This window comes from Benincasa hispida, chromosome 3 (genome assembly GCF_027475165.1).
Source record: "Benincasa hispida cultivar pf3 chromosome 3, pf3_genome.v1.1, whole genome shotgun sequence".
NCBI lineage: Eukaryota > Viridiplantae > Streptophyta > Magnoliopsida > Cucurbitales > Cucurbitaceae > Benincasa > Benincasa hispida.
This window is the reverse complement of record NC_143480.1, coordinates 30,838,857-30,851,030: the sequence shown is the minus strand read 5'-3', so window position 1 is coordinate 30,851,030 and position 12,174 is coordinate 30,838,857.

Genomic DNA, 12,174 nt, shown 5'->3' with positions numbered 1-12,174 from the left:
TTATAGAAAAGTGCAAACATGATTAGTGGTGCTTGAATCCAATATCCAGGTAAGGTAGAATTTTCCACTATACATGGTTTAACAACTAGTAAACCAGATTTATCTTGTTTAGCCTTTTCTGCTTTCTTCTCAGCCGAATATTTTGGGCAGTTTCATTTCCAATGCCCAATTTCTCCGCAATGGAAACATTTTCCTTTGAGAGTTTTGTTTTTGTTTTTCTTTGTAGTGGCTTTCTGTTTCCCTTTTCCTTTCTTCTTCATTTGTACGATTTTATCCTTAAAAGAAAAAGGACCAACTTTCTTATCATTAGTGGGTTTCGTACCTAATGTAGACCCCTTATAAAACATTTTTAGTTTCGAAATAATTTTATTTCTTTTTCCTTCTGTTTCATCATTGATTGATAAGTCTGCAAATCATTCAACAATGTCGTCAAGTTATAAGTGATTTTTTTCATAACAGTGTTTGTCCTGAACGGCAGATAACTCTCTAGGAGAGATTCCAGTATCATGCTCACTTGACTCATCTTGTCTATCATTTTCCCGTGAGCCTCCCTAATATTAAAATGAACCATCATGTCGAGAACGTGTTCTCTTACGTTTGTTCCATCTTTCATGCGTATAACATAGACATACTTGATGGCTTCATGTCTAACAAAAGATGACGGTTGCCTGAACATCTCCTATAATGATGCCATAATCTCACGAGTTGTGGGCATGACCTCATGGTTCTCATGGTTCTTGTTGAGTACATCAGATATACTCGCCAAGATATAGGCCCGGGCTTTCTCGTTTGCCCTCACCCACCTATCATAGACGTCCCGAACATTTCGAGTGGCTGTTGAACTGGGAACTGGAGGATACTCCTTCGTCAACACAAACCTCAGATCGTCTATAACTAATATCTTATTAATGTTTGACTTACAGTTCGAATAACCCCCTCCATTAAATTTATCAAAAGCAAGCAATTGTATGATTAAGTTCGACATTGCTGAAACATTTTTAAAAAACTCTATTAAATATCCATCTTAATCCATTTTTATCAAAACTAATAAAGTACCCAATAACTCTTTATTCATTTGCAAAGATACTTAAGTGATTTAGAACAATTGCTACTGAGGGGAAGCCATGAATTCCTTCCCAGAAACAAGACAGTACTTGACCAAATACTATTTCCAGAATAACTCATATTCAAATAATTCTTTTGGTTATCACTTTCGGTCAAGATCTTTACTAACAGTTAGTAATTCTTGTAAGTGTGTCCCACCATTTTCAGATCTTATAGGACGGTATGAATATGCCTCCGAAATAGAAGACAATATCCAAGACGAAACTATAAGACCCTATTCATTTTACTGAAGCCATGGTCGTTCCGAATCCTATGTTACAACCCTCCGAGGGGATCCCCGCGGTTAACGACTAGCTAGTGCCGCCAAAAAACGACAGTAGACGCAACATAGGAATCTCACAGTTCAAACTTATAGAGGAGACCGTAGGACAATGTTGACACATTTCCTTCACCCACTTACTATGAATGATTTCCCTCATTCACCTTGTTATTGACCCATGCAAACACTTTCCGAATGGAGCAGTTGAGGTAAAATCGACTCTAAGCCGAGCATGGATCTCACAGTGTGGACTCTTGAGGATGTGAGAGCTAATAACTATATATCAAATATATTGTTAATCTCCCACTGAAGTGTTATAAATGTTTAGGTATTTTACTTAGGTATAGTGGCTAATTTCATACAACCTAAGTCTAAGTAGTTTATCCAAGTATAACGCTTATAATTGGATTTAACCTACAATGCCTAGGTGATAAACCATTTTATTACCTCACATTGCTCACGTAAACTCATAAAATCAGTTAACAACTCTCAATATTTCGGTCATAATCCCTAGGTAGGAGGTGTTCCGTAAACAGTCAACTTAAGTACCCCCAGCCTTAACAAGTTTATGAACCAATATGAGTTTGTAACCGTATTTTATAAGGTAACAATCTATTTTAAGGAATAAAACTAGTTGTTAACCTAAGTGAACATGCAATTGTTCTTTGTTATGGATTTTGAACGTCTAACCAATTTTATAACAACTTACAAAATTTTAGACATGCTAAACATCCACAACATTCAACAAAGGTATCTAATATAACCATTATATTAAACATTACCCTAACATGCATACTATATATTATAACAATTATAACATAATTTCAATGCATGTAACATGCTTCCTACGGTGGGGTTTTAAATCTACATGGCATATTGTATGCATATACATGAATTATTTAATTATTACATACATCACATGCATAAACAATTAATTACTAACGATATGGTTTTAGTTTTGGCATAAACAAACAAACAGATGCCTAACTATTACAATCAGATTCAAAACCATCTTTGAACCGCTCGAACCGCTCTACACCGAACCCAAGCATCATGAACCGGATTGGATGAGTCTGAATCTAACCAACAAAGTCTGAACCGGACAAACTAAAACCCTTTGAGGTTGAACAGGATTGGACCTCGAGAAAATCGATCGAATCAACTGCTCTCGATCCAACCTTGAAGTCTCGTTAAGATCGATCGTGTAGCACTGAAGGCAATCGTCTAACACCACCACCTTGGGTTGAGAAGAGGTACACGATCTCTTAGTGTCTTCTGTCTATCGCACAATTCAATTGTTTAGCTCTCGGGTAGAACTACACGATCGCTTAACACCATCGCCAAACGATTCATCTCATCTTTTAGTGTTCGCCGCAGCTAAATGATCGCTTAGTTCCATCGCATAGAACATCATTGCGTCGTTCAGCGCCCTAGCTACATGATCATGTAGTTCCATCACATAGAATCTTCAATGCATCGCTTAGCATTGCATCTAGACGATCTCTTAGTGCTATCGCATAGCACTTCATCACATCACTTAAAACGCGCCGTAGCTACATGATTGTGTAGTGCTATCGTATAGCACCTCCAACAAATCGGTTAGATCCCACGCAAAAGCTAAACGATCACGTAGTGCTATCATATAGCATTTGAACGCATCGTTTAGCTTCTGCCGGTACACGATCGTTTAGCGTCCAACATCACAACCGATCGTCTAGCTTTTCTTGTTTCTTCACATCACAACTGATCGTTTAGCAACCAACGGCCATTGCTATACGATCGTCTAGCTTTTCTTCACATTGTGTAACGCCTGGAACTAGATAATCGCTTAGCAACTGAACCTCAACAACGATTTTGAGCAGAAGTTGAAAAACTGGAACAGCAGCTTGGCCTCTTTCACTTGTTTCTTCAATTACATCTTAATTTCAATTCTAATGACTCCAAATAAATTACAGATTCTTGCTAACAAATATAAGCACATGAAACAAGAGCCAATTTCAAATTTAATTGAGAAATTAAAGAGAATTAACATGCCAAAACTCAGAAAACCATATCAGTGCATCTTTTTCATAAATCTCATGAAAAAACACCCACTACACCAAAATTAAACCAAATTGTATGCTTATATGATGCTCTGATACCAATTGTAAGAGTGTAATAACATGCAATGGAAGTAACAAGGATCAATAAGCATTCAAATTCACTAATTTTGGAAGAAACTAAACCATGCTCATCTAAATAAGAGGGTTTTAGATCATACCTTTGTAGAACTCTTTAAGATCTTGGTCAATCAACAACAGTCTTCTCCAAAGATCACCGTGAACCACTTCAATATCTTCCCCACTATCCTCTTGGAGCATAAGACCGAGTTGTGGGACTCAAGAACAACTGGAAGCAATGTAAAACAGAAGGAGAAGCTCACAACACTTAGTTTTGAAGAACTCTTCTTCAGCCAAAATTTTCTCTCAAAATTTATGTAGAATGCATGTCTCTAAATTCACTTCATTCTCCTTTATTTATTGCAAACGAACATGCAAAAGAAGAAATATGCATTGCTTGCAACTCATGCTTGGAGTTAATGAAAAAGAGAAAGTGGTTTTTGTGTGAGCATAAAGAAGATGAAAATGGAAAACCATGAAAAACCATTTTGTGCATGTTTTCAAATTTTCCAATTTTATCTTAAAACCAAAATTTTGATTTTAAAATTGAAAAAAAAAATTCTAAAATTAATTTAAAAATTTTTTGCACAAAACCATCTTCATATATTTAAATCATATTTAAATATATATTCTCCTATACCGTTTAATTTTTCATTTGAACATTTCAATTTAATTTCTCAAGCTACTCTAAAGCTTAATCATATACAAGCTAGTAGGGATACCTCGCGGACCTACAGATCATGGGCTCTAATGATTTGAGATTAATCGGTTAAACTCATTAGACCGATCTAACCCCCATTCGTTAACTAATGGAACACTTCACTATAGCCCATAGTTGAACTCCCCTCATTGTAGATATATTATGTCCACTTTATAACCATAATCAGTAAGTCGATCCTTCACAGGTTGTTCGTAATCACAGTTGGGTTAAAATAATCGTTTTACCCCTGTGAATACATCTTGTTCCTTAAGTCCCACTAACCCTCTAATGAAAAATTCTGATTCATAATCCTTATGAATCAAATCCTTTCTCTATCATGAGAAGGCAGGGCCCCGATTGTTCAAGACCTAGAATCAGTACTTAAAAGAACAACCTATCTATTAACCCTAAATTGGGTAGGAGTGAATTCCATCTTGCAAGGCTATGTCCCCAGCTATTCATTTGGTCTTATCTCCAAAATGGGAAGCTTATTCAGTAGTGCTGTTGGACTACTCTCACCGTTTGTAGATCAAAGGATAATCCCGAACAAACAGGAGTTCATAGTTGACTCAGGGTTAAGATCGAGTTAACCTAGGTTATTTGATAAATGAATAGTCAGTTTTAACAGTAAACGGTCGTTATAAAGAAAAGTTACTATTTTCGTTGTCAAGTCTATATGAAAACTCATTGCATAGGACACCCCCACTAATATGTCTCAACATGAACGATTTGTGGATCACATCATTTATAGCATTTTAGAACTTCTTGTAACAACTACAAAGTGGGTCGTATCTAATAGTGTTACCAGGATGAGATACCCAATTTCATCCATATACTTATTAAACCAACTTGGTCCTATTTATGTCGCTACATAAAGTTACAGTATTCAGACTATAGCCAAGGATATGTTTATTGGATTTTCATAATAAGATGTAAAATCAACAAGTCATTATTATTGATAAATAGAATGTTTAACACATATTGCGAGTATGAGATACATCTAGTGGAGGATTAATGTAAATGAGATTTACATTAAGGACCATGAAATAGAAAAAAGGGCTATGGTTTATATGTTTCCTGAGTTGAAATATTAAAACTATAGGTTATAAATATAGTATGGTAAGTTGGTTATCATTTATATTTATAATAATATTAATTATTGGATAATTATCTCATTTTCTCTAATAACCAATTTAGTGGGAGGTTACTGGTGGTTTCATGGTAACCGTGAGATAAAATGGAAAACTATTTTCCTAATTTTAGTAATATTGATTTGGGATTTCCAATCTCAGAAAATTCTCACGGAAAGGTTGCCAAATAAATCAGATTTACTAAGCAACAGTTTGGAGAGACTAGACGATCATGGAGTGTTTCTACACGATAGACACTCAGCTGGCCAATGAGCTAAATGATCGCATAGCTTTAGGTAGACGATCACATAGCTTTTGTTAAACGATCGGGCATCATCCTATACGATAGACTTTATCATCTCCCACTTGCTCAATCATTTACACGATTGTCCTCCTCCGGTCTCTACCTCTAACCAAGTCCACACAGAGCCCACACTCTGGATTCTCATACCCAGAATACTAAGGTAACCCTTGTGGGGTGTCAAACTCAACTCGACACTTTCGAGGTTCTATGGAGGATGTTCATTGTGTTCACTGCGTTCGTGATCCAAGTGATCTTGTGTTCAAGATTGCGGTGGATCGTGCAGTGTAGCGGTCAAAGTATTCGAGCGTTCATGGTTACCGTCTTGCTGTGAACGAGCGTTCATGATCGATGGATCTTGAAGATGAGTCTTCAAAGGTATGGTTAATTTTTTCCCTTGATCTGTACAAAAGCATGTTATAATTTCAATTTATGCATAACCGTATGTTTTTGTTTGTGACTATAATTATTGTTGTTCATATACAAATGAAATTTAGAACGATCCTTCCGTTGCTCATGGAAATCCTCATGTCTGATTTCCTTCAGTTGAGCACGAGCGCAAGTGAGCGTTGCAAAGCTGCTTTTAACGTTGCGACACTGCCTCAATTTCTATAAATATTCTCTTTGGCCCTAGGCCAAAATATGCTGAATTTGGAAGGCCAAATTGATGGAGGTTAAAGTAAAACTTTGCCCTTCTTCTATTCCCTTAAATTTTTAGTATCTTTAGGTTAGTTTTTCTTTTTTTTCGTTTTGGGTCATAATCGATGGAACGATTGTGTATCTTGGATTTTTCTATGAATTGAGAGGTAAATTCTATCTAGTTTCTTTGAGCAAGAGCCCTATGTTTAATTTCTTGAAGTTTTCTAATTAACTTAACTACAATCTTGTGAATTCTTTGGTTGGATTCGTTTTAATCTTAATGGAGTTTTGATAAATTCTTCTGACAAATTCATTTGTTGAAATTCTTGTTTGCAAAATCTTTCTACCCTATTGGTGACTAAAATTAGGGGGACACAATATGTGATGCATATCTTTGGTTATGCAATTATACTCATGTGTCGGTAGTCATTCGTTAGAATGGAATGTATGTGTTGATCTCAGATACAATGACCATGTGTTCCTATCACAAGTTTTCTTACACTCTTGCCAAGTATAACGAGAACGCAAGTTTCTTTGGTGATCTGAGGTCGAACTGAGGGACTTGTAGTTAAATGTATGCGGTAATGTGTTTTTGGCGGATGAGTAAAAGAATGATGGAGGTTTTACGCTATGAACTATTCCTACTACTAACTAACAAACAAAGCAGTGGAAGTATGAATAAGAGGTAAAGACACGACAATTGTTGACGCGTAGTAAAATGCATGGAAAAAATAGATAAAATATGAGGATATCTTCATTGCAACACTGTGCTTGACGGCAAGGGCAACCCCAGCCAATGCAAGCTGTGATCATGCTACACACTTGTGTCTAATTCTAGGACGCATGTGATGTATATGCCGAGAAGCCTATTTCTAAGCCTCCATAACCCGCTCAAGTGCTCTCGCACATAAGCATGATGACCACATACCACCGTATCTTACTTCTGAACGCATGCAATATCCTATCTGTAGGGTACATACGCTGTGTAATATCAAACAGAGCTTATCTCTAAGTTCCCCATTCTTGCTTATGCGATCCGATCCGCTCTCTCAAGTCTTAGATCTGTTTTTTAGACTACTCTTCCAAGTATGCCTAAGTGATGAATGATGCACTTATAAGATAAGGTAATCGCATAAACATAGTTGACGTAAGATTATTCCTATTCCTAGTGAACACTTGCTTACATTGTTTAATGCGACCAACCACTTACCCTCCCGGGCAGTTAGTTGTTGCTGACTTTACTCATAGACAAGCATTGCGTCCGCTTATAGACAAGTGTTACTACAGCTTCACACTAAGCAAATAATGTTTTCTCACAACACTCATGCAACGTACACCTCCCAGTGGTTTGCTACATGCTTCATATTCTTATGCCGCATGATTAAGTATGTGATACTCTAACAATCTTACTCAATGATGCACTGAAAGTTAAGGATACTAAGTAAATGAAGATGGAGATGGAATTGAAGGAAACATAGAAATGCATTGATCACAAAATGTATTAATTCCTTAAGCCAAAATGTAATACAATACAATATAAGGAAAGAAGAGAAATGGAAGGACCAGCTGGAAGTAATGTCTTGCTTCCAGCAGATGTTTATCAAGGTTGTCGGTGGTGCCATGGATGGGTGGTGGAGCAGACTCTCTCAAGCTCTAACTTCGACGAAGGCTCCGGTCGTCACTTGGAATGGATGAAGGAGATGAAGAACTCTCAAGATTTCTTCTCACGCTTTCGTCTGGACCACAAGGATCCACCCGAAGGTAGAAACTTGGTTGCCCTGAAATTCTGTTCATCAGCTTCTATTTATAGAACTTGATTGCCGACAGCATTAATGAACCTGCTCTGAATCTGACACTCGCGGCGCGATGGTTCTTTTTTTGAATCACTGTTGCTAATGGCGTGGTAAGTGAAATGTCAACATCATCTTTTGATTCTCCCGAGGTATGTGTTCATGTTTGCATTCCATTTACCTTGCGTTCATCCCTCTATTATGGTTATTATCATGTAGCTGCAATCTCCTTACGATCACCGCATTCGCTCGATGGTCGTAACTTCTCTGTGATGACTGCATTCGCTTAACGACCACTACTCTATGCGATGGACGCATGCAGTTAATGGCTGCAACATCCATGCGTCGAACGTATGCGTTCGCCTTTGCAATGGAGAGATTCTCTGCATGTGGTCGTCTTTGTGATAGCCCGACTCCACGTATGCGTTCGCTTCCTACGTTAGCTACAAGGATAGACAATTGAACGCATAATAGTGGGTTAGCTGAGATTCTTTATGCGATCGATGCAAACTCGTTTTCTCATGAATTCCTAACATATTCGCCGTATATTTTACTTAACAACCCTCATAATTCTAAATAAAAGGCCTAAGATGACGTGCATTTATGCCCGTCATCACTTATGCATCTTTGATTGATTAAGTTGCGTATATTAGGATCACATGTTTAGGGTCTAGACTTTTTCTGGCCAAACTCATGTATGCCCTACTATAATTTCCAAATAAATCGTGCTATAAGAAATGACTTTCCGGCTTGTAGCATGTCTAAAAAATTGAACCCTTTCTTAATACTTTTCAGTTTTAACTTATATGTAGCTAAGAAGGAAAAGTTTTAAACTAAATTAGTGTTCGTTTGGATTTTTATTAAAATTGGCTAATTGGGCTATTAGATTTTCTAATAGGTTGAGTGATTGAGAGATTTAGTGTAATTAATTGGCGCTTAATGAAAGAAATTGCATAGGAACTCTCCATTGCTCTAGGAATTAGATAGACTTTTATCCTATATTACATTTTCTCTTTTATTTTAATTTCGCACGTGTTATCTCTTCCATAAAAATCCTCCCCATTCATCGCTCTAGTTAAAAAAATTAACTCAACGAAACTAATCGCGCTTCTCTGCAGATCGACTCGGACTTACCACTGTTACTACATCTTTGTAGTAATAGTAGTTGCTTCGGTTTGGAGTCGAATTAACGACACCGATTCTCAATCCAAACAAAATGGCGTCGTTGCCAGGGAAGCCATTGACGTTTCATTAGTTAAATTTCTAATTAGAGTATTCTTTTTCTTTTGATTCGTTTTCCTTTTTGTGTCAATATTTTAAGCATGGACATATATCATCAACAAGGATGAGGACAATTGAATGGAGCATCTAAGCTTAGTGACGAGGTCCAAGATCTTTGAGGTCAACTCACTAAGTTAAATTCTTTGGTTAGTCTGTTGGTTGCAGGTAACCCGCAGTAGGTGCAAGCATGTTGGGCTGATCACCTTGAGCAAGCATGCCCAAGTCTACAGTGGAGTCCTGTGCCACAAGATTACTCCATGGGAGGGTACCATAGTTATATGGACGACAATTTCCAAGGGCCCAGATGGGAGGAGTCATATGATTATAGAAACCTAGGATGGGACCAGTTCCTTATGAGTCACCCCCTGCCATATCCGACATGATGATGCATGCTCACACCGTTAACTTAGGTATGTCATTTGAAGATGTGGCTAGACAACTTGTTATGAACAATATTGTTTCTGAGCAAGAGATGCTCGACCTCCAGGAGAGCTTGAGAGACTTAGTCACTCAACCTTCTGATTCAATTGAGAGAGGATGTGAACCCCTGCTACACACATCTTATGACAACACCAAGGCGTGCGACGATGAGGTAATCTATGTCGACTTTAAGGATGAGTTGGAAGATAGCATGCCATGTTTAGAATCAGTTTGTGAGAACTATAGAGAATTTGAGCCTAAACCCGTCGATTTCCAGGTGATGGAGTTAGAGGTTGAAAAACCGCCCTATTCTACCGTCTTCTATATCGTATATTTTTTAGTTTTGTTCTTCTTGTTCTCAAGAGTCGGTTGAGTTAGTTGAGTCAGTTGAGTCAGAATCTTTATTTTTTGAAGAGTCAATCCTTGAACCTTTTATTTTATTTCCTTTTATAAATACAAAAAATACCAAATTTGACCTATTCGGTTCTCTTTGAAAGATGAAGAGCCTTAAAGCCTTACTGGGTTATATCGACTTATCCTAGAAGGGATCAGAGAAATCTGAGAATTTCTTTGTACCTTGATAGGGGGCACGTCACGTTGAGCAATCGGTGTTAAAATTTTTCCCTTTCTAGAGGGAGCCAGGTGATAAAATTTATTTATTTCTTTATTTATTTTCTAGATTAGGTTTCTTTTTGTTGTTGCTTTGTAGAGACAGCCTAGAGGAGAGGAGCATCTTTTTTAGAAGTGCCTTCAGATGATCATGCCTATGCCCAAAAATCCAGAGGATTTTTTCTGTTCCCTCTTTCTCATTTTTCTTTTTGTCCTTAGCATGAGTTAAAACATGAAATATACATCGAGGAAAATGCATAGCTTTTAAGTTGGGGGTGGGCGAAAATGCTTCGTGGGATTGATTCCGTCATGCTTCGTATTGATGACGCACTCAATGGGTTGTCTGTTCTTAGAAAGGGTAATTTTCACAATTTTGAGGTTTTTATAAACAATTTTTTTTTTCATGAGATCCAAGTAAAACGAACCTAAGTTGAAAATTTTTCGGTTTTAAATCCTTAAAGCCTTATAAATAGATTATCTATCTCGAATTTTCGTTGTCACCTCGAAAGGCCCCCTATTGGCATGGGAGTAACTTTTAGTGCCTGAGAGTAAAACTAGATAGAAAAAAAAGCCTAATGTATGTTCAAAACAAATGAGAAATATACTAGTTGCCTTTCTCGCTGAAATAAAAAATGAGGCATTAGTCGATGTGCCTGCAAAAAAATATAGTGTGCGTATGTGCATAGATAGAGGAGAAAAGAGCTACCTCCACCGTGTCTTGTTAGGGCCTGCGAGAAAAGAGCGATAGGTTCCCGACGGTTGAGTGTGAATGCTAGCCCTCTAGGTAAAATAAATGTCTTTTATGTTTTGTATGGGTGAGTTTTGGACATTCAATGATAGTGTTTCTCTTTGATTAGCAATATCAGTATGTCTCTAGCTGATGACCGAGCCAGAGTAGAGGGAAGATTAATTGGGAGATGGATTAGACTTTTTCGGGCTTTACGATTTATGAAATTTTTTTTGTCTTAGTGTTTCATTTGTACATGGCTTTGATTGAAAAATAACCTTTTATAACAAGTCTCAATTGTGTAATTATTTGGTTTGATTTATTATGCGATCCTATGGACGGTTGGGATTAGAAAAAGGATTCAAAGAATAGAGTGAAAATGTTTTTATTAAATTATATGACTGAATTTTATAACCTTGCTCGGGACGAGAAATAATTAAGCTGGGGGTGTTTGATAGCTCTAAAAAAGAGCTATTATTCCTAGCTTAACTCAAGCTTGTTATCAGGTTTACATGTTTATTTTCCCTATTTTGTAGGTACCAAGCAACCGAGAAGTGGAATTGGTGATTTGAAGCTGATCGGGGTTAATTTGAAGCAATTTGGACTTGATTTGATCATCTGGGCTTCAAAGGATTCAAAAGGATCAAAATGCCCCCATTGAAGCATCAAAACACTCAAAATTAACTAACCTGACGCTAGTGCAATGTTTGAAGGTAGCAACTCGAAGTACGGAGGAGGGTTGCAACGCTGCCCACTACGTCACAATGCTCCAAAAGATCAACATCGTCACCATTGCAACGCTGTGTAATGCTTGACTCTGACGCTTGAAGACAGAAGCGCAGCGTTGCAAAGCTCCTTTAGAGCGTCGCGATGCTGCGAACTTTGACGGAAGTGGTGCTGAGCGCGCGCGCAAGTGAGCGTTGCAACGTTGTTTTTAGCTGAATTTATATAAATATTCTCTTCGGCCTTAGGTCAAAATATTCTGAATTTGGGAGGCTAAATTGATGGAGGTCGAAGTAAAACTTGGCCTTTCT